At 37.6% G+C, this 24,776-nt stretch overlaps 1 protein-coding gene across 7 annotated transcripts in view; it reads right to left on the bottom strand.

The window, feature by feature from the left end:
- PALS2 (protein associated with LIN7 2, MAGUK p55 family member) overlaps window positions 1-24,776 on the bottom strand; it is a 117,888-nt gene that overhangs the window by 75,598 nt on the left and 17,514 nt on the right. Inside the window, exon 1 of one of the 7 annotated variants that reach the window (XM_070467565.1) lies at window positions 20,188-20,290. The exons of 5 other annotated variants lie outside the window; for them this stretch is intronic. The gene's annotated coding sequence lies outside the window, so the exon portion shown is untranslated. Of the gene's footprint in view, window positions 1-20,187; window positions 20,291-24,776 lie in introns of those variants that run through there. One more of the 7 variants, XM_070467583.1, reaches the window with a different exon arrangement.

Raw genomic sequence — 24,776 nt, 5'->3', positions numbered from 1 at the left:
ATCAATCACTGTGATTCACTGTATCAACAAAATGAAGAATAAAAACCATATGTTCATCTCTATAGATGCAGGAAGTTTTTGACAAAAGTCAACATCCTTTTATGATAAACTCTCCAGAAAGTGGGCACAGAGGGAACATGAAAGCGAAAGTGTTAGTCGTTCACTCATGTCCAACTCTTTGTGACCCCATGGACTGTAGCCTGCCAGGCTCCTCTATCCATGGAATTCTCCAGGCGAGAATACTGGAGTGGGTAGCCATTCCATTCTCCAGGGGATAATTTTCCTGACCCAGGGATCAAACTCAGGTCTCCTGCACCAGAGGCAGATTCTTTATCATCTGAAGTACCAGGGAAGGCCTAGAGAGAGCACACCTCAATAAAATAAATGCCATATATGACAAATCTACCGCTAACATCATACTCAATAGTGAAAAACTGAAAGCATTTCCTCTAAGATTAGGAACAAGACAAGGATGTCCACTCTCACCACATTTATTCAACATATTTTTGGTAGTTCTAGCCATGGTAATCAGAGAGGAAAAAGAAATAAAAGGAGTCCATATTGGAAAAGAAGTAAAACAGTCACTTGGCAGACAACATGATATTACACAAAGAAAATTCTAAAGTGGCTACCAAAAAACTATCAGAGCTCAGCAATGAATTCAGTAAAGCTGCAGGATACAAAATTAATACACAGATATCTTCTCCTTTCTATACACTAACAATGAAAGACCAGAAAGAGAAATCACATCAAAAAGAATAAAATACCTAGAAATAAACCTACCTAAGGATACAAAAGATTTGCACTCCAAAAAAAAATTAAAATAAAAGACAGCGATGAAAGAAACAGATGATGCAGTTAGAAAGATATACCATGTTCTTGGACTGGAAGAATCAATACTGTCAAAATGACTATACTACCAAAGGCAATCTATAGATTCAACGCAATTCCTATCAAATTACCAATGGCATTTTCCACAGAAGTAGGACAAAACAACTTGCATAGACACACAAAAGATCCCAAATAGCTTAAGCAATCTTGAGAGAGAAAAATGGAGCTGGAGAAATCTGGCTCCCTGACTTCAGGCACAAAGTCACAGTCATCAAAAGTATGGTACTGGGACAAAAACATAAATATACATCAATGGACAGGATAGAAAGCCCAGAAATAAACCTATGCACCTCTGGTCAATTAATCTATGACAAAGGAAGCAAGACTATACAATACTGGCGACACAGTCTCTTCAATAAGTGGAGCTGTGAAAATTGGACAGCTATGTGCAAAAAATTGAAATTAGAACATTCTTAAAACACAAAAAACAAATTCCAAATGGATTAAATACCTAAATGTAAGACTGGATACTGTAAAACTCTTAGAGGAAAACAGCACAACACTTTGACATAAATCACAGCAATATCTTCTTGATCTACCTCTAAGAATGATGAAAATAAAAACAAACAAGTGGGACCTAGCTGAAGTCAAAAGCTTATGCACAGGAAAAACACACACACATATAAAATGATCACAGAATGGGAAAAAATACTTGCAAATGATGTGACTAACAAGGGATTAGTCTCCAAAATTTACAAACAGCTCATGCAGCTTAATATCAGAAAACAAAACAAAACCCACACAACCAAAAAGCAGACAATTTTCCAAAGAAGATATACAGATGGCCAAGAGGCACATGAAAAGATGCTCAGTACTGCTAATTAATTAGAGAAAAACTAATGTAAATCAAAACTACAATGAGACATCATCTCCAATCAATCAGAATGGCCATCATCACAAAATCTACAAACCATAAATGTGAACAGGGTGTGGAGAAAAGGGAACCCTCCTATACTGTTGGTGTGAATGTAAACTGGTAGAGCTACTATGGAGAACAATACAGAGGTTCCTTAGAAAACTCAAAATAGAGCTACCATATGATCCACAATCCCACTCCTGGGCATATATCTGGAGAAAAGCATGGTTTGAAAGGATATATGTACCCAAATATTCATTGTAGTGCTATTTACCATAGTCAAGACATGGAAGCATCCTAAATGTCCACAGACAAAGAAATGGATAAATATGTGGTACTCAGCCATTAAAAAGGATGAAATAATGCCATTTGCAGCAACATGGATAGCTCTGGCAATTATCATATTAAGTGAACTAAGTTAAACAGAGAAAGACCAATACCATATAATCTCACTTATATATGGACTATTTTTCAAAAAACATAAAAATAAACTTATTTATAGGAATAAATACAGGAATAATAAATAAATAAATTACAGGAATAAATACACAAAAAGACTCAGAGATCAAACATATTTACCAGTAGGGAAGGGTGGGAGTGAGATAAATCGGGAGTTTGGGATTGATATGTACATACTATATTTAAAATAGATAAACAAGCAGAAACTACTGTATATCATAAAGAAGTCTGCTGAATATTCTGTAATATATTAAATAGGAAAATAATTTGAAAAAGAATAGATACACATACTAATATATGTATAACTGAATCGCTTTGCTGTACACCCAACTAACACCACAGTATTAATCAACTATGTATCAATATAAAATAAAAATTAAAAAGAAAGAAATTTGGATCAAGACAGGATTCTTTATGATTAAATTTTGACACAATATTCACTTGGCTGATTTCACCATGACAGCAAGAGTTCATCTAAATCCTTAAGTCAATAAAAACAATTCTTTTCTACAAAATGACATTATGTAGTCAATACCTTAGCTCTCAAAATAGTATCCTGAAATTCTAATCTCGTTATAATGCATCAGAGAAGAAAGTTAAACTTTGTGCTCAGTTAACTTAACTTTAGCTGAGTACTTTCAAACCAGGTGTGAAAGTGAAAGATGCTCAGTCATGTCCGACTCTGCAACCCCCATGGACTTAACAGTTCATGGAATTCTCCAGGCCAGAATACTGGAGTAGGTAGCTGTTCCCTTCTCCAGGGAATCTTCCCAATCCAGGGATTGAACCCAGGTCTCCCACATTGCAGGCACATTCTTTACCAGCTGAGTCACCAGGGAAGCCCAGAGACACTGAAGAGACTACAGACACAGTTATCTTTCCTTCAAAAACTAAATCTAGTAGAATAGACCAAAATGTGTAAACATATGAATCAAGTATGATGATAAGAACACTATTGAGTAATCAGAGAATTAAGTGATATAGCATAGTGGTTAAAAGCCTGGACACTACCACTAAACTATTTCTGAAAACCAGAGTAAATGAATTAACTCCTCCAAGTCAGTTTCCTCCATCTGTTAAGTGGGGGATGGCAATAGTATCTATCCTACAGGGCTGGTGCAACTAAATAATACATGGAAACGCTTGGAACAATACCTCCTAGTGCATTATTAACACAGTGAATACAGAAAATGAGTAAAAGATTAGCTCTTTCATTTGGTGGGGGTGGTGGGATGGTAAGATGATGAGACTGGTAAAGACACCCAGTGGAAGGCATCCCAGTGCAAACCACCAAATAGTTCACCCTATTGAAAATCCTGAATTTATAATTAATGTTTAAACCCTTAAAACAAAATGTGGAGCCGTATTCCCAAAGAAGCCTATAAAAAAAATCTAAGCTTTGAGCCAATAAAAGAAAAGAGCAGGCACAGTGGAAGGGTAGCCACTCACAGCAATTAAGGAACTCCATACACAAGGGCAGATTTTGTTTTCCTGGGCTCCAAAATATCACCATGGATGGTGACTGCAGCCATGAAATTAAGACACTTTCTCCTTGGAGGCAAAGCTATGACAAACCTAGACAGCATATTAAAACTCAGAGACATCACTTTGCCAACAAAGGTCTGTAAAGTCAAGCTATGATTTTTCCAGTAGTCACGTACAGATGTGTGAGTTGGACCATAAAGAAAGCTGAGTGCCAAAGAAAAGATGCTTTTGAATTGTGGTGCTGGAGAAGACTCTTGGGATTTCCCTAGTGGCTCAGATGGTAAAGAATCTGACTGTAATGCAAAAGGTGCAAGAGATGCGGATTCAATCCCTAGGTTGGGAAGATTTCCTGGAGAAAGAAATGGCAACCCACTCTAGTGTTCTTGCCTGGAGAATTCCAGGGACAGAGGAGCCTGGTGGGCATGGGGTCACAGAGTCAGACATGACTGAGTGACCCTCACTTTCATATTTTACCCTCCAATTAAAAATAAAATAAAATGAAAAAAGAAACAGGAAACTATTGATGTAACCCTTTTTGCACAGGATTGTTCTCTACCAAATGCCTGTAGTGTTTCTCAGTTATTATGACAACCAAAAATTCCCCTCACCACACTGCCTAACACTTCTAGGGGTGGCACACCCTCCTCCCCTTCTGTTCTTTCAACTTGCACAAATTCGTTCCAACTCCAGGGTAAATTCCTCCTCCTTAATTTAGCTATTTGAGGGTTCTTAGCTTGCTCACCAGTTTTTTTGCCTAAATATCTGAAGGCAAAGCCCACCATCCAGAAAATGCAATGAGGGAGAGCCTACACAACTACAGGGGAATTTCTCAACAGATAGATATTCTGGATTAACCAATGCAGCCCTTCATTTGTGAATATAAACCAACCATTACTGATCCCCAGACATCTGAAGAAAACAGTGACAAGGGACAAGTTGAACAAACTAAATTACAGGGAAAACAGATGGTGCTGAGAACAGAACTTTAAAATTTTATATTTATTAGCATTCTCAAAAACATGTGAGAGGCTACTGCACTCATAAAAGAACAGGCCACTAAGGAGGGAGAAAATGGAGCAACTCAAGAAGAAAAAGTACCTGGCAACTAAAAATAATACTGTTAAATTAAAAAAAATCAAACAGCGGACTAAATGATAGAATAAGGTTGAAACCACTAACCTGGAAAATCAAGTCAAGGTAAACTCTCAAATGTAGAAGATGGGAAATGTGAGAATACTTAAAATATGGAATCAAATCCAACAGTGTGTATCAGGAGTTACACAGGACAAAATCAGAGACAAGGATGGGAGGAAATAGTTGAAAAAACAGTAGAAAATGTCCCCAAATTTAAATGACATAAAACAACTTCAGATTGAATGGAAAAGAACCATATTTGGACACCTAAGTAAAATTTCGAAACTCGGAGGATTAAAAGAGGGGAAGTGAAGATTTCCTGAAAGAAATGAAAAGAGCCTGTAAAAGCAACAGACTTCCATGCCACTTATTACTGGTTAATATTTAAAACCAGAAGATAATGGAGTAAAAATGTCAAAGTTCTGATGAAAGACAAGTTAAAAAACTTTATACATGCTATTTTAAAAATTATATATATTTGTATGTGTGTGTATTATATATGTATGTGTGTGTATACATACCAGTGTGGTGAATGGAAGTTTATGCTGAAATATTTTAAAATAAACACAAAAATTGATTTCCTCCAAAGAGATTTTCTTTCTAGGCTTCCTAGCAAAATGCATCCCAATATTTGAATACAACCTTTTTTATTTACATGAACATGGTGGTTTTATTAATAACATCTTAATAATCTTTCTCTACTGGAGCTCATTTTTTCCAATACATCTAGCACTTCACTATATGGAAGAGTCAACATTCATTTAGTTTGTCCTCTACTGAAAGATATACAGGCTGCTTCCATTTTTAATAGCTATCATCTGTTACAATCAACACCGATATATCCACATCTGTACACACATACATGGTGTTTTGTTATTGTTTACAGTCACGCATTCATGCCTCTTTTGCAACCTCATGGATTACAGCCTGTCAGCCTCCTCTGTCTATAGGATTTCCCAGGCAAGAATCCTGGAGTAGTTTGCCATTTTCTACTCCAGGGGATCTTCCTGACCCAGGGATCAAACCTGCGTCTCCTGCAAGTCTCCTGTACTGCAGGCATATTCTTTTTATCGCAGAGCCACCGGGAACACCACAGATATATATACTTATGTATGCATCATTGTTGACTACGCCAAAGCCTTTGACTGTGTGGATCACAACAAATGTGGAAAATTCTGAAAGAAATGGAAATACCAGACCATCTTACCTGCCTTCTGAGAAATCCGTATGCAGCTCAAGAAGCAAGAGTTAGAACTGGACATGGAACAATAGACTGGTTCCAAATCGGGAAAGGAGTATGTCAAAGCTGTATATTGTCACCCTGCTTGTTTAACACAGATGCAGAGTACATCATGCAAAACGCCAGGCTGTATGAAGCACAAGCTGAAATCAAGATTTCTGGGGGAAATATCAATAACCTCAGATATGCTGATGACACCACCCTTATGACAGAAAGCAAAGAAGAACTAAAGAGCCTCTTGATGAAAGTGAAAGAGGAGAGTGAAAAAGTTGGCTTAAAACTCAACGTTCAGAAAACTAAGATCATAGCATCTGGTCCCATCACTTCATGGCAAACAGACGTGGAAACAATGGAAACAGTGACAGACTTTATTTTTTGGGGCTCCAAAATCACTGCAGATGGTGACTGCAGCCATGAAATTAAAAGATGCTTGCTCCTTGGAAGAAAAGCTATGCCCAACCTAGACAGCATATTAAAAAGCAGAGATGTTACTTTGCCAACAAAGTCTAGTCAAAGCTATGGTTTTTCCAGTAGTCATGTATGGATGTGTGAGATGGACCATAAAGAAAGCTGAGCACCAAAGAACTCATGCTTTTGAACTGTGGTGTTGGAGAAGACTCTTGAGAGTCCCATAAACAGCAATGAGATCCAACCAGTCCATCCTAAAGGAAATCAGTCCTGAATATTCATTGGAAAGACTGATACTAAAGCTTAAACTCCAATACTTTGGCCACCTGATGCAAAAAACTGACTCACTGGAAAAGACTTTGATGCTGGGAAAGATAGAAGGCAGGAGGAGAAGGGGGCGACAGAGGATGAGAAGGTTGGATGGCATCACCGACTCGACCGACATGAGTTTGAGTAAGCTCTGGGAGTTGGTGATGGACAGGGAAGCCTGGAGTGTTGCAGTCCATGCAGTTGCAAATAGTTGGACACAACTGAGCTACTGAACTGAACATATCGTTAATAAGGAAAGGCTAAGAGAATTGCTAGATCAAAGAATACGTAATTTTTTCAACTGCCAGATACTATTGCACTGTCCTTTGTATGCAGGTTGTATCAATTACATCTCCATCAAGAGGTCCTCTATTCATTATTTTTATAATGAGTTGCCTCATAAAGATATATCAATATAAATGCTGAGAACATGTGTTGCAAAGAGTGATTTAAAAAGAGTTAATTCTGAATTTTAATCTTTTTTTCCAATATAGCATCAAAGAAAAATTTACACACATTTCCTTATCTGTAAAACAGAAATGACATTGGTATAACTCATGAAGTTATATAATAAATTTAAATGACTGATCTAATACTAAAAACATGTAAATGTTAAATACTCTGTTTTATCTCATTCAGGAATTCATTCCCCTCAACCATCTCTCACTGTATTGCTAATTATTCAAAGTGTCAGTGAAAAATAAATCTCAAAAACAGCAGTTACAATACTCCCACCTTAAAAACAATGTTTTTTAAAAAATTAACATAGTAGAGTTTCCCCCTAATTTAATCATATTACCTGACCCATTTTGTATTTTGTCATCCTCTGATGACAAGTTTAATTTAGAAAAGGAAGTGAACTACCATTTTAAATGAACTAACTGATCTTTCTACTATGAACCAAGTAAATGTCTTATAAAAGCAGCTAGTGTAACTTTCTAGCAATCTTATTTAGAAACACTTTTCTGTTACTTGCAGGGCTTTCAAATACAAGTCTTTTTTTTTTTTTTTTTTTTAAACAGCAGATTCTGGAAAATAGTTTTGCTGGATTGAACTCTCTCCTCCCAACCCCTGTCTGCTGCTCCCAGTATGTTTAACATTGTTTCACTTCCTTCTAGCCTCTATGGTCTATGATGAGACATCCACATTCATTCAAATAGTTTCCTTATTTTCATTCAAATAGTTTCCTTATTACTGTTTTTTGCTTTTTTTTTTTTTTGTCTTGTTTCCAGAAATTTCATTATGTTGTTTCTGGGCATGGATTTCACTGGGCTTATGCCATTTGAGGTTCACTGAACCTCTTGAGTGTACTAGAAAAGGTTTATGTCTTTCACTAAATTTGGGAAGTTTTTGGCCATTATTTCTTTAAATATTCATTTCTGTACCATATTCTTTTTCTTTCCTTCTGATTGTCTGATGAAACATGTTAGACCTTCTGGTATCATCCCATTGGTCCTTTGGGATTCTCATTTTTATTCTGCCCATTATTTTCAACTTTTTGTTTGTTTGTTTAATTTGGATAAATTTCTACTTCTCTATCTTCAGGTTCATGGACAGTTATCTGCGACTGTGCCTGCCCAACGAGTTTTTAATTATATTTTTCAGTTCCAGATTTTTCATTTCGTTTTCCTTTTGTCTGTTTCTTTACTGAGACAGTCTATATTTCATTTCAAGAGAACACACCCTTAATTGTTGCAGTGTATTTATAATGATAAAAGCTGCTTATATCTTTCTCAGATGCTTCCCACATCTGCGTCATCTCAGTGTTAGTGTCTGATGATTATCTTTGCCCATGTGAATTAAGGATTTCCAGGCTCTTCATATGCATGTATGTTCTATATTTTTAATAATAACAGAAGACTCGGCCTTGTTGAAATCTTAGGGAGAGTGCTGATATGTTTTCTTTCAGTAAGCAACTGACTCAGTTGAGGTCAGGTCTCAAATTCTGACTCTTTAAGGTACCAATGCCATTTTATTATAGTTATCTGCACCCTTGTTTTTGAACTTAAGTCTTCATTTCCCTTGGGTAAATATCTAGGAATGAGATCGCTAGAGCACATGATATGTGTACATTTAACTTTATAAGAAACCAGTTAAAAAAAAAAAAAGAAACCAGTAAACTTCAAAATTTCCAGTGTTCTTTGGCTCTGTCCCACATATGAACCACCCCACTAGGCAGTCAGGGACCTAGCTGGTGGTCTATTGGTATTTCAGTACAAAACATTTATGTGTAATCTTCAGAGTCAGATCTACACATGCACATCTCAAGAATGAGCCCAGGAGTGCAAGACAACTCTCAGAATCTCTTTCCAGCCTCCTCTGCAATCTGCCTGGCACTTTGGGTTCTCTGGGATGTTCTTTACTGATCCTCCAGCCAGAAATCTGGGGCATAAATTTAACCAACTCTACAGGATACTTTCTATAACCGGGCTCATGATCTGGTTCAGATGGCCACAGAACACAGGAAACAAAACACAGGAAAAAAAGACAGGAAGTACAACTCCTCCAATCAAAGAGGAAGATTTCTTGCTTTGGAGTTTTAGGTAGGATCTTCTCAGCTGTTGCAGCTGCTGAGAGAGGGAGAGGGAGGAAGAGGGAGAGGTTTCTGCACTCCTGTTGAGCATATTGCTCTTTAAACCAGAACCACTGGGTTTTTGGAGTTCCAGCTGTCCATTCTGATGCTCTAGGCTTGAGGCTAGGTTGGCGATACCAGAGCAAAACAACAAAAAAACAAACAACCCACAATAAACTCACTGTTGATTCAATGGTATCCTGGTTGTCTTCTCCAATCCACCTGCTACTACTGACTTCTCAGAGTCTGCAAATAGCTACTCCCTGTATACTGTCCAGTTTTTAAAGCTGCATTCAATGGAAGAGACAGGGTGCAGCGTGCTTACTCCATCTTCCTGAAACCCTTGTTAAGTCATTATTGTCCACCAAACCTGTGGTGGTGTGGTGTCACTATTTCTTCAAATAGTTTTTCTGTCCCTTTCTCTCCTTGCTTTCTGTCCAGAATGCTCATTACATCCATGTTAAAATGTCTAACATTGTCCCACAGGTCTCTGAGGCTCTGTCCACTTCTCTCAATATTCTTTCTTTTCTCTCTCTTTTTGAACACTTTTTATTGAGCTTCCTTTTCTCTGGCATCTCAAATCTGTTAATGAGCCTATCTAATGAACTTCTCATTTCAATTACTGTCCTTTTCAAACCTAAATATTCTATCTCATTCTTCTTTTATAATTTCTCTATTGAGATTCTCTATTAAGTGTTGCTAACATACTGTCCTTTAATTCTTTGAACATATTAAAAATAGCCAATCTGAAGTCTGTTACATCCAACATCAAGCCCACTCAGTCAGTTTCCATTGACTCTTATGATTATGGGTCATGTTTTCCTAGGTTTTCTTTTCTTTCTTTTTTCTAAGGTCCAGCAGTTTCCATTTGAAAACTGAACCTTTAATATATTACAGTAACTTGATTTATTTTATTTTTTAGAGATGTTGGGTCTCCTTTTAGTAATTCATCTGAACGTAAACTGCAGAACCAGTTTCCCTACGTGGTACTCAGTTGGGACATCTCTGGTCAGCTTTCTAACTCTTTTATATTTTAGCCTGGCTTCCTAGTGGGTGTGCCTGTATCAGTGCAGCTTAATGGTCATCCAATGACTTGGGCAATGGTTGTGCTTAAATCTCTCAAACCTGTAAGACATCCAGCCTCTGCCAGTTGACTTGTGTACAGACTGGGGACGCATCCAACACTGCAGCCAGCTCTCCAATCTCCTTTGGTTTAAACTTTTTCCTCAGGCTCTCTGGGGTCACCCCTTCAGATACGTAGTTTCCCAGTCAACCAGAGCTATATGGAGAGCTCATCTCAGTCCTTCTACAGTTCTCTCATTTCTGGGATTTCTCTGTTAAATGTCTTCTGGTCCACTCCTCACCCTAAACCAGGTCTGCAACCTGGAGCTATAAAGGCAGCAGATTTTCTCCTGTTTCCAACCAAATCCACCAATTTGTATGTGCAGAGTCACAGGTTATGTGTGTCCCCCTTCTCTCTTCCCTCTCCTGAATCAAGTTACTCCCCCACCCCCATCTCTCCAGCAGCAGGGTTGCTGGTTTTCTCAGCTAGTCCCAAGCTGGTAAACTTTATTTTTCCATCAACTGAGGAGGGTGGGGGCAGCAGGGCAAGCCTGAGGGGTTATCTGGGAAGGACCCAGGCTCAAAGGTCACAGACTCCCACTGTTCTCACTCCAAGTCCTAACAGTTGTGCAAGACCAATTTTTAAACTGCCTTTGGTCAATTTTCAATATCTCTAAATGGATGTTTTTGACACTTTTGTCTGGTTTTCTATTTGCTTTTTGCAGAGGAGAACTGTTAGCCTCTTCATGCCACCATTACCAGAAATTCCAGTAACATTTAAAAAAAAAAAAATCAAAGTTTTAACTCTATTAAGCCTTCATCATCACGACTTTTTATCCAATGAAAGGTCATCATCGTAATTGGTAATACTGCTTTTAAGGCAACTTTTTAGGATATGCATCCTGATGTCACTGGAAAACATGGAGAAAAGACAAATAGCCTCAATGTTCCTCATCAGGGGAATGGCTAAATCCCAATCCTGTGAATAATCTGCAATAGTTAAAAGAACAACATGGTTCTACACACACTAACATGACAAAGCTCTCCAAAACATGTTTTTCTGTGGAAAAATGCAAGTGTCATAAAGGTAGAATCGTGTCACATACATAGCACTGAAGCACACAAAACAATACTTTATCTTTTGTCAGATACAAATATGCAAATATAGAAGAATATGTCTGCAGAGAAATAAAGCAAAGTATTGATATAATACATATTGCCCCTGGGGAAGGAGCAGAAATGGAAAGAAGGGTTGGTGAAAAGGGCTGTTGGCTCCATCTGGTAACATCTTAAAATTGTTATAAAATTAAGATATTTATCCATACCTGTATAACAAAACAATATCTGAACAAATGAGCTGTTCTAACTATAAACTGTGTATCTGGAGAGTCAATATCATGAAGATTCCGAGAAGTTTCTGTACAGACTTATAAAGATTAAAGAAAGCCACTTTACCTAATAAAATTAAGTATCCTTATATACAAGATTTTATTAGGCAAAAATGCTGAGCCTCATCTCTCAAGTCATGAATTTGTCTCCCCAAACATAATCTCCTTATATAGAACACTTCATCCCTTAAATACCTCACGCCTTATGTATTAGTTTGTACTTTATATCATGGATTTCTTTCCTAGTAAGCAATTTCAGTCTATGTCACATTAAATAATACCTTTTCATACTTTTAACAGGTGCACTTTGAGTTACAAAGCCACTTTAACGCCTACAGTTAAGCATTACAATTAATGAAACTCATTAACAGTTACCCTTAATTTAAAAATTTTCATCCATTAGATTTTCCATTTTTACCCTAATCACAACCTTTATAAATTTCAGAACGGAAATAGAGCCTTCTAGCCACTATGGGAACAAACGAAAATAACTTAGCTTCCACTGTTAGTCATAAATGCACACAATGAAAACTGTGGTTTCTGCATGTAGCTCCAGGGTATCTGGTATGAGATGACTAAGAATTAATTTCTATATTGATTCTTACAAATATTTATCAGGTTGTAAAACTTTTTTTACTCTCTTATAACACTGTATAACTCTCACAATTGTAAAATGACAAAACAGACTACCTTTTCTATCTGTACTAAGTGACTGAGGAATAATTTCTTACTATTGTTGCTTTAAGGAATCCCTTTTCTAAGAGTCCTTTTAGACTTTTCTGCTAATATAAACAGGCACCCACACATGCTAATTTAATTAAACCCATCAAATGGTATCAGGATAGAAATCTTAGCAATCCCTTCTCTTTACAACTCCTTCACCACTGAATCAAGCCTACACACCACTGCAGACATACATTTAATTTCACCTTTAGGTTAGCTGTCTGTCGTCTCCCACCTTCATTAGTCATTTAATATTCATATTTGTGTTCTCCCTAACTTAGAATCCTAAGTGTTGCTCTAAGTCTCTACTTAAGTTCAAATAATAATCACCTTATGTATAGATTATTACCTTTTTCTACATCTTCTATATCACTTTAGTCTCAAAAAATTGCTATAAGCTAGAGAGTATAAGTATCATCTCCATTTTAAAGATAAGAAAAATGAGGCCCCAAAAGTTTAAGAGACTTGCCAGCAGTAAGTCAATACGATAAAAAAAAAAAAAAATACATGTATCAAGAATTCAGCTTAACTGAGTAGCCCCAAACCATGCTCCTCTTTTCCAGCTGTCATCACAGATTAGAAGCAGCATTTCCTATATATGATCCCTCTACAAAACAATCTCAACAGTCTCCCTTTTATACATGTACACCCATGGCTGATTCATGTGAGTGTATGGCAAAAACCACCACAATATTGTAAAGTAATTAGCCTCCAATTAAAATAAATTTAAAAAAAAACATGAAAATGTCCGAGACTGCAAGGATAACATTTTGCAAGAGACTGGCCAAGAACACAGGGATATGATGACCTTGGTTCTGTCGCTGAAGCCTTGCATTTCAACAAGTAGCAGATATGAGGAAAAATCACGGAACAATTTAGTCTGGTCAGTGGAGAGAACACTGGGCAGGCGAAAACGCAGCTCTCGGTCCCAGTCTTGCCACTATGTGGTATGACTTTATGTGATTTTAGTCCTGAAGGGGCAGATACAAATTCCTGCTGGTCAACAGTGCCCATCTCTCATCATTTCTATTGTCGTGCCAAGTGTCTGAACACTGTAATGGGATCAGAAATACCCTTGAGAAACTTGAGAAACAGTTGCAAATTTCAGTAAGATGGAAGAAAATGAGTTGCCAGTCTTAACATGCTCAGGAGCAGCAGCTGACTAAAGTAAATGCCTGTAAAAACACAGGTGACTGAAATGAAATTCCAGTTTAATAGTCAGAAACAGCCATGAGAAACTCTCTGCAGTCAGATGGGTCTAGGGATTTTGGATGCTGCAGATTAGCAGTGGGTTACCAGTGGTCATGTATGGATGTGAGAGTTGGACTGTGAAGAAAGCTGAAAAAAGGAAAAAAAAAAAAAAAAAGAAAGCTGAGCGCTGAAAAATTGATGCTTTTGGACTGTGGTGTTGGAGAAGACTCTTGAGAGTCCCTTGGACTGAAAGAAGATCCAACCAGTCCATCCTAAAGGAGATCAGTCCTGGGTGTTCTTTGGAAGGACTGATGCTGAAGCTGAAACTCCAATACTTTGGCCACCTCATGTGAAGAGTTCACTCATTGGAAAAGACCCTGATGCTGGGAGGGACTGGGGGCAGGAGGAGAAGGGGATGACAGAGGATGAGATGGCTGGATGGCATCACCGACTCCATGGGCATGAGTTTGAGTAAGCTCCAGGAGTTGGTGATGGACAGGAAGGCCTGGCGTGCTGCGATTCATGGGGTCGCAGAGTCGGACACGACTGAGCGACTGAACTGAAGATACTTGTCACCATTCTATTTTATTCTCTCTCTCCCCTTGAACTGTGAAAGGTAAATAGTCATAGAATCAAATGTACGTACTGAAATCTGAAAGGAAAGTATTAAATATAAAAATGTAAAACTGCTCCTTTTCCTTTTCAATTATCTTTTTTTCTCATATTCTTTGTTTAAAGTAATCTTTTGTGGAAAAACTATAAAGAATTCGAGAAATGCGGAAGGAAGAGTGGTACCAGATATAGATTTTAATTCTGTCACTCTACACTATGTAATTAAAAAAAAAAGACAATTATTATATAACATCTAATAAGCAAAGTCAAGATCTAAAGGGAATACATATTCACAATTTCTTTTTGTAGTTCCCTAATTGATTTTAAATACAAACATCTGGTAAAAAAAAGCTGAACGAATGGTTTTCCAGCATTCACTAAGTATTTCATGTTTATTCCGTTTCTCTTGTTAAATCATAACCTCTCCAAGTACAAAAGCTTTCTCTTCCACTACAGTTCCCAGTATAGAGCCTTGTATATATTAAGTACTCAACAGATGTTTAGTAAATTCTTAACTAATGCTCTAAATTATTTTTCCTTTATATCACCTAGCTTTCAGCTCTGGTTGGGGACAAAATTTTGTATAATCAACAACTGACATATACCAAAGTAAAATACAAAGTCACTTGGGGACTAGATTGAGTTTGAAATAGCACCAGTATGCCAAAGGAATCAACTCATTTCTTGCGTTAACAATGACGAGTTCTAAAGAAAAAATCAAACTGAAGCAGAGCATGCATGACTGCAGTTGCTCTTAGAGCAAGCAATCTTCTTTCAGAAGGGAAAATGCAGGAGGCTCTTCATACGGATCCTTTAACCCAAAGTGTAATTAACAATAAACATGGTTACAGAGCAGAAACTCCTCTCTGACAGGCTCCAACATTTTGGCACATCTGGATTTGACAAAATTAAGTGTCAAGCTTGAAAGAATAATAAACAGAAAAATTTTTAAAAATGGACAAATATCAATATTTCTAATTTTTCTCTCACCTAGAATTTTGCTAAAATTTAATAAAGATGTATCTATGTAATTTTATTTTTAAAGGCATTAAGTTTATGATGATGTGAAAAATGTAGAAAAAAAGTTAATTTTGGAAGCTGTAAAACATAGGGATAAAGGAGGAAGTGCTTTAGCAGACACAAGAGGCCAAACTCTAAATGAACTACAAGAAAAGTAGAAAACCATTTCATTTTATAAAACAAAATCTTTCAAAGGCTGAGGAATGACCCCAAGTACTTGAGGTGAGGGGAACTCAGAAAGGAAGACTCAGAAAATATTAGGTCAGTATTCATTAGATGCTTCAACAGTAAACTGTAGATATCTTTTTCCATTCCGGTAGTTTTATTTTATTAAAGTTGGTATTTATTTTTTCAGTTTTTCATGTATACTACTTATCAATAGTTCAGTCCTACCCTCTTGGCAGGGTACTAGCTGCCCCTCGCCCTCACCTGTGCAGAACTGAAAACTAGAGGTAGATCATCCAAAAGGAGTAAGGTAAGACGTGCCACTGGACAATGGACAATGAAATCATATGGAAAGCAGGACTGCTGAATGATGAGACAACCCTTCCACCTGCTTCTCCTTCTTGACTATCAAAATACTTTAGCCTGGGCTTTAGTTTCTAGAAAGATGTGAAGAGTCTTCTCTAGAGAACATGACTAGCCTAAGTGGAAAGATAAGGCATTATCCCAAAATAATCCAGTCAGAATGGCTACAGAGAAGTTCAAGATGCAAATACAGCTCCGCAGTTTTATTTCTGTACTCTCAAAAATGAGTATTAACCTCAGGATCTCAGATACTGAGGAAAGCCTATAACATGAACGTCAGGGACTAGAATAAACAAACAGGTACAATCTACTGGGAGTAATAAAACTATTTAAGGATGAAAGAAAATCATTAAAATTCTCAAGAGAAATGATATTGTATTCATGGAATGAGGACAAGACTCCTATAGGAGATGAACATCCAGGGGAAACAAAAGAGCTTCTAAAATAAAAATGCAAAAGTAGAAATGAAAAATGCAATAGAAATCATGGAAGATAAATTAGGGGAAATACCAAAAAGGTAGAAAAATAGAAGAGAAAAAAAAATCAGAGAACTAACAGAGGGCATCTAAATAAGCAGAGTTATAAAAAGATAAGACAAAAGGGGGAAAAAAAAACATTAATGAGACACTTAATATTTTCCAGAACTCAAAGCAGTAAGTTTCTAGACTAAATGGGGCATATTGTTCCCAGAGAAATAGATGAAAATAGAGGAATACCAAGACACATCATCGTGAAATTTCAGGGCACTAGAGACAGAGGGGAACTACAATGACATTTCAAGAATTAGGAATCAAAGTGCTTTTGAATTTTTCAATGATGACATCTAAAGAGATTGACAATGCAATGATGAATTTATAAACATTTACACCCTAAAATTTTTTACCCTGCCAAACTATCAGTCAAGTGCAAGGACAGTTAAAAATAATTTTCAGACTTGCTTATAAGGTTTCATAAAACTAATCTACCACAAACACCTTTTCTTAGAAATTTTCTTTTAAAAAAAAAGATGTGCTGCCCTCTGAGCATGTAACAAAGGGGCAAAATAGAAAAGGGGAAGATGTGAGATAAAGCAACTAGAGGACACGATCCAGGAGAAAGGCAAACGTAATTCTCAGCAAGATGGTGATGGGTGTGTATGAGGTATGGAGAATAATAAGTCCATCCTGGACAAGTCAGAAGGTCCTTACAGTTTATTAATGGATCAATTAATAAATACTGATTTAATAAAAGTATTAATATAATTATGTTGGGAGAAATGAAGGATCAGAAGTGTATACGCATAGAGAGTAACAGTAGGAAAAAGAGCTAAATTCTCATCTTCCAAAAATGGTTAAAACTGAAAAAATTAAGAAATCACCCATATAAGCATACCATATAACGATATGGAGCTAAGTGCCAAAAGAATCAGCTAAAAAGTTCAAAGTTGTAGCCTCTGGGGAGCAAGAAAAAGATAAAGAGCAAGACAGTCTTTCATCTACACACATATTAACAATTTTAATATAAAAACCTACCAAAAAATACACCTCTTTTGTGTAAACAGTAACCAGTTTTAATGCAGAAATCAGAATTACAACTGTTCATACAGATAAAAACAAACAGCTTTCTTTGAAGGTGAAAAAGACTGGGAAGACCAAGTTGTCTTCAGATGATATGCTTCATTAAATTCTTTTGGAAACACTAAGACATGAAATATATTTTGGTAGAACATTCCATTAAAGTATAACATTTAAAATCAATGTTTAAAAACTTACAAAAACATTTCTAATTTCCAAAAGATGTGTATTTTCTCAGCATTCATAAGTGTAAAGGTTTAACTTTAACAAAAGAAAACTTTAAAATCAATCTTATTTAACTCATAATAAAAACTGCTTCTTCTATTTACTGCTATGTTTATCTAATTTCAACCCGAATCATTTTTCTTTACTTACACACCACTAATTCCACTCCAACTCGGAACTGGGGCTCAAATATCACTGATTTGTAATCAAACATGATTCAGATGATAGTACTATTATACTAAAATGACAATGATCTATGTAAAAATAGTTTTATAAGCTACTAGAATTAGCTATCAATTTGGAGTATTTTATTCTTATCTCTCTCAACACTCAGGCTGTTGCTCACTCTTATATCAGCTTTTAAAGCACTGAGCAAAACTTAAAAAGTAAGTACCAGGCATTGCACTAAAAATAAGCACAAAAATATATAATTGATGACGAAAAAGAATAAGGAAACAGTCTCTTCTCAAAGGTATAATGCCACTCAATCAGCTCTTCTGGGCAAGAATGCTCAGGTAAGATGGTGAGCACAGTTTCCCCACATAGGGAGTTATGGGAAGCAACATCAAACATAATCTATAAAATTAGGAAACTTCATTCCATACATCCAGATGGAAACTCTGCATAGAATAGCTTGCTAATTTTTAAAGTTTTAGAAATTCAGAAAGGCCAAAGAAGTTCTACCTCAGTGAGAGCAGCCATATTTCAGCCAAAATGCAAAGATTATTTTAGGCTCTAACCTCACATTTCTTATTTGGAAGGCTTTCTGGTTGTAAGAAACTTGAGGAACATGCAATATGTTCAAAGTGGTGAAAGAATACTCTAAATAGATAAAATGACAACTGAATGCCAGTACTATTTTAGACTTTTTCTCATTGCAATTTTCCCTATAGGAAGCATAAACACTAGACACAACTGGATATCCTTGCCAGCCCTTCAGTTCTAGACGTTAAAGAGCTGGATACCATGCTTTGAGAATACTGGTAACAAAATGAACTAGAAACATGGTAATTTGTGTCTCTCATAAAATTTCAAAAGGTTAGATAAAAATAGTTTCAAATATTGCAGAAAGTTTTTACAAGTTCTCTTCTATAATGACAGTTTTCTGCTGTAATAGAATTTCCTTCATATATGTTTGGTTTGATAAAATTGCATTAATGGTGTAGTTTACATTTAGACTTAGTGAAAAGATTTACCCATGAGCCTGGCTACGGCTCGCCTACACTCATTTCAATACAGATAGCCCTAGACAAAATTATCTGTAAATCAAATTTGTCTTCATCTCCCCCCTCACTTCTTATCTCCACGGCTCTTTCCTTCCGTTCAGTGCCCTCATTCCTATTCTTATCCCAGGTTTCACAGTATGCTCAAACTTCCCTGAAAGAAAGTGAAAGTGAAGTTGCTCTTTGCAACCCCATGGACTGTAGCCTACCAGGTTCCTCCGTCCATGGAATTTTCCAGGCAAGAGCCCTGGAGTGGGTTGCCATTTCCTTCTCCAGGGGATCTTCTCAACCCAGGGATCAAACCCAGGTCTCCCACATGGTAGGCAGACGCTTCACTGTCTGAGCCATCAGGGAAGTCCTAAACTTCCCTATTTCTCTCCAAGTCAGCAAAGTCCCAAGTGCTGCTGCTGCTGCTGCTAAGTCATGCAGTCGTGTCCGACTCTGTGCGACCCCACAGACGGCAGCCCACCCGGCTCCCATCCCTGGGATTCTCCAGGCAAGAACACTGGAGTGGGTTGCCATTTCCTTCTCCAGTGCATGAAAGTGAAAAATGAAAGTGAAGTCGCTCAGTCGCGTCCGACTCTTAGCGACCCCATGGACTGCAGCCTATCGGGCTCCTCCGTCCATGGGGTTTTCCAGGCGAGAGTACTGGAGTGGGGTGCCACTGCCTTCTGCTACACGCCTCTATTACTCGTCCCTTGGTTCTCCCACATTCTCTATTTCAAATATTTACTACCCAAATCAGCAAATGATTTTGTCAGAAGGGAAAAGAGGTTATCATTTATGATTTACTGAAATTACCCTCAACTTGTAGAATCAACTACATTAGCACCATTTCTAACCTCCTCTTCTCAAATCTCACAAGAAAATACGCCCTTCATCCTTTATGAAGCTGCTGTCTGTGTGATGAATCAAGTCCCTCCCACCCACTGTAGGACCATGACCCATGGGCTATCCCTCTCCTGTTACTTCAGTATATTTTCTTCATTTTTAACTTCCACATTTATAAATATTAACATCTTCCTCATCTTTCACCCTGGACATCTCTTCTTCAATTCTCCACCTTCCCATTCTCAGCACTGCTATCTGGTTTCCCTAGCCACCACTTTCCTCAAACTTCCTATGTTTAGCAACAAGATAACTGAAAAATCAATCACATAACCTGTCCACATTCTGCCTGAGGGTAGACGGTCACTCCTATTGGTCTTTCTTAGATTTTCATTCCTTTATGAGTGATCTTACTCACTCTTAGGACTTCAACCAATTTCTATGTGAATGGAATTTTCAAATCTTAGTTACAGCACTCACTGTTCTCCAACTGTCTTCTAATATACTTCCCCTGGGAACTCCAAAGATGGTGCCTTTAATGTACCATTTTCAAAACTATTCACTCATCCTAGAGATTCTAGCTCTTGTTATTATGATATCACCATTCAACCATTCTCCAAAGCTTAAAATCTTAGAATCTTGATTTTTTAAAAAATTCTCCCTAACCCTGACATCAAATTCTCCTCCAAATCCTTCTCATTCTACTACACAAAGTCTCAAATATTCATCCCCATCACAGTTTCTGATCTCTGATCTTTGATTTACAGTTTCTATCTCTTCTCTTGTCTAGACTGTATTAAAAGTCTCTTAACTGGTTGACTAATCCTCCTCTTTTCTTACCCTGGGCCCAGCTCCATGCTGTGTTCAGGAAGTATCCTAGTTAAAGTACTAAGCTCATCCAGAGAAAAATGAGATCCACAGAGATTTTTTTTTTAATAGCTCAAATAGTGAGTGCGATTCCAAATTTGCTCTCACAATGCAGTAGCCCAGCTTCCAATACATTTTTTCTTACCTAGTCACTAATTATTAAAGCAGCTTAAAGCTCCATTGCTTTATTACAAGAAAATATGCAGAATTATAACTGAACCAGTGGAACTGCCCAGAAGTGTTTTTTATACAATAAGCACTAATAAACATGAAATATAACTACAGGATCAGTGCCTGATTGTATTAAATATACACATTTCAATCTTTTTTTAGTATACCCCAAACTAGATTTCAGAATAAATTTAATTGACAGTTTTTTCAAGATAGCACATATTATATATGCAGTTAAAGGTGGCACTAGTGGTAAAGAATCCACCTGCCAATGCAGAAGACATAAGAGACGTGGGTTCAATCCCTGGGTTGAACAGATAACCTGGAGGAGGGCATAACAACCTACTCCGGTATTCTTGCCAGGAGAACCCCATAGACAGAGGAGCCTTGGCAGGCTACAGTCCATAGGGTCACACAGAGTTGGACACGATTGAAGCGACTTAGAGCACACACACACATATACACGGAATTCAAAGCAGATCCAACGATAAAGTGGTTTTTAAATTCAGCCATGATCGAGGTAATGACTCAAAACCCAACTGTGTACTCCTTCACTGCTGTCACTTTACTTCAAGCCACCACCATCTCTTGCTCATTTCACTGGTCACTCAGTTGATCCCCAGCTTTCACTCTAGTTCTCAACAATATTCCCTAGATGGCTAGAGCAACCATTTAAAACATACAGATTGTTACTCTTCTGCCAAAACCATCCAAAGGGTTCCCACATCTAATGTCTCTCAAAGCTCTGTCTCCTGGGTTTAAGATCATATTTCTTGCCTAATCTCTGTAAAGATATCCCACGAACATGATGATCATATTCAACATGCCCCAAACTCAAATTACTTCCTAAATCTGGTCACCATGCAGTATTCCCTATTTCAGTTGATGGCACTGAGATATACATGTTCAACTTCCTTTATTGCCCGTACCTCTGAAGAACTGATGTTTTTGAACTATGGTGTTGTAGAACACTCTTGAGAGTTCCTTGGACTGCAAGGAGATCAAACCAGTCAATCCTAAAGGAAATCAGTCCTGAATATTCATTGTAAGGACTGATGCTGAAGATGAAGCTCCAATACTTTGGCCACCTGATGCAAAGAACTGACTCTTTAGAAAAGACCCTGAAGCACTTGTCTCAAGAGGGATCGGGATGGGGAATACATGTAAATCCATGGCTGATTCATGTCAATGTATGACAAAAACCACTACAATATTGTAAAGTAATTAGCCTCCAACTAATAAAAATAAATGAAAAAAAAAAAAAGAAAAGACCCTGAAGCTGGGAAAGATTGAAGGCAGGAGGAGGAGGGGACAACAGAAGACGAGATGGTAAGATGGTATCACCGACTCAATGGACATGAGTTTGAGCAAACTCCAAGAGTTGGTGATGGACAGGGAAGCCTGCCGTGCTGCAGTCCATGGGGTCACAAAGAGTCGGACACAACTGCACGACTGAACTGAATTGAATCTACCACCAAGGCTCTTCAATCTATTATCTTACATATCTTACAAACACATCCCTTTTTCTTTATCTCCACTGTCACTTCCTTAGTTCATACTCTCATCTTAACTTCTAAAATCTTCTATTTATTATTACTTCACCTATTCGTGATACCACCATCAGAGTGAACTTTCCAAAATACAATATGTCCATGCTTCTCCCTGGTTAAAATCATTCACTGGCTCCTCATCACCTATAAAATTCAAATTACTTAACATGGAATAAGGACCTCATATCTCCCCACTCCTTTACCTATTCAAACATCCTCTCTTGCTCCTCCTTAAAAAGGTCCTTCTAATTCCAGTCACACCAGGCCATCTGCAATCCATAAACCTGTTGCTTCATACTGCTGTAACTTAACCTAAATGGCGAAGCCTTTCCTGACCCATCCTAGCAGTTCCTAGGGCAGAACGTACGGCACTTAGACCATAGAACATTTGGTCCTCATTATTCATGGAGTCTGTATTTGTGAATTTGCCCACTTGATAAAATTTACCTTTAATGCCAAAGTCAAAATGCACAGTGCTTCTGTTGTCATATGAAGACACTACGCAGCAAAAACGACACGCCCAGTGTGTGCAGCCCCAGCTCAGGTCCAATGAGGCAATACTCCACTTTCTTGTTTCAGCTCTCACACCAAAAATAGGTATCCTTTTTATGGTGTATCTAGAGTCATGTTTTTCACTTTTTTGTGCTTGGTTATTTCACTGTCTGAAATGTCCCCCAAGTACAGTGCATAAGTGCTGTCCAATGCTCCTAACCACAAAGAAGTAGGGTGATGTGCCTTGCAGAGAAAATACAAGTGTATTTTCTCTGAGCTTCCTTTAGGCATGAAATTATAGTGCTGTTGGAGATTTAATGTTAATGAATCAAGTACACACACACATATATTAACAGATATATATAGATAGATATGTATCAGCAACACACAGAAAGCAAGGTTACGTACTGACCAGTTAATGAAAATGTGACCAGGGCCTTGTAGGAAACTAACTCCCTTCTAGCCTAGAAACAATGGCTCAGTATCCCCCAATTCAGTGTTCAAAGAGAACTTACAGAACAAAACTACCACAAAGAATGAAGAATGAGAAGTGGCTGTATTTTCATCTCCATGTCTGTCTTTACCACAAATTAGTGGGTTCTCTGAGGGCAGAAATAGCATCTTATTTATCTTTGAACTCTAACTCTTATTATTATGCCAAATGTACTGCAGTTAAATTTATTGCACATAATTTAAAAAATTGTGGTTTCTCATTGTTGTAATTTTCCCTTATATATTTAGACTACATGATAAGATCCCCATGCTGCTTCCCACCCCACAGAGGCCTTGCTCAATTGCACAGTTAATGACCTGAACTTCATCCTTCATCCCTGTCCTTTCACCTCTTATACTCAACATCATGCTTTTTAAGTTCAAATTTAAAAAAGAAAAATGTAGGTAAATGAACAGGCATTTATAGAGATTTAGTTTTCATCAGGTCAGTTAGCACTGATGGACTTGGATCTAAAAAATGTGACAAGCTTCCAGAAACAAAGGAAGGCTGCGCACACACATCTACACTGTCTCCCTCCTGAGGACTCACTGAAATGACAGAATTCAAGCTTTTTAAAAAGAATAAAAATATTACTGGAGGTAGATGAAAGAGAAATGAGAGACTTCTAGCAAATACTAGAAGTCAGAAAGTAGGTGAAGGTGCTTGCATGTCCAACAAAAAGACGGTAAAATCTGGAAGTCATTCTCTCACAGAATGCCTAGAAATACTAACCAAAATATCCAAAACATCCTCTCAAGTACAACAGCTAGTGCTCAAGAAACTCCCCACAGGCCAATATGAAGAGGATAAAAACAAACTGGTAAGCATGTTCTTGAGTTATGGCTGCACAAAGGGTTCGCAGATTCAGCAGCTGGCTCAGAAGCAGCAGTTTAGGCCTTGGTTTGTTCAAAAAGAACTGCCAACTTAGGCCCCTCCATGTAGAGCAGGAACCATAAAAGACTAACCCCGCCTGGCTAAAGACATACCGGTTGGCTAAGGAAGACAATGAGGATATGAGCCTTTTTCAGCTTGAACACTGTATTAGGAGGCAATACAACCTGAGAATTTGTAACCACAGCCTACTCACCAGGATTCAGAGTTCCCATATATGTACTTAATTCAGAAAACTCTAAGCAGAAAAGTTACAGAGGTGCCCAAGAAAATCCTTAGCAAATCTTCCTTGGAGGAATGTGCCCCCTAAGCAGACTGCACAGAATCCCCTGAATAAAACCCAACCAAGCATGAGCTGGCCACTTGAAAAATCACACACACACACACACACACACACGCACGCAAGAGGAAAAAAGAAAAAAAGACAGGTACCTGAGAACACAAGAGTAATACTGTCATAAAGGAAAGCAGGTAAGACTGAAAAACCATAGTAATCTAAGCCATCGGAAGTAAGCACAGTTCTTCCCAAGTGAATTTTTTTCTGGGCCTCCCATGAGAAGTGCATGTGTGCTCAAATTTTCTTCTTTCATAGAGTCAATAAAGTT

The sequence above is a fragment of the Odocoileus virginianus genome, chromosome 1, assembly GCF_023699985.2.
Source record: "Odocoileus virginianus isolate 20LAN1187 ecotype Illinois chromosome 1, Ovbor_1.2, whole genome shotgun sequence".
Taxonomy (NCBI): Eukaryota; Metazoa; Chordata; class Mammalia; order Artiodactyla; family Cervidae; genus Odocoileus; species Odocoileus virginianus.
Note: the sequence above shows the minus strand (reverse complement) of the source record. Positions and strands in the feature narration are given on the sequence as shown.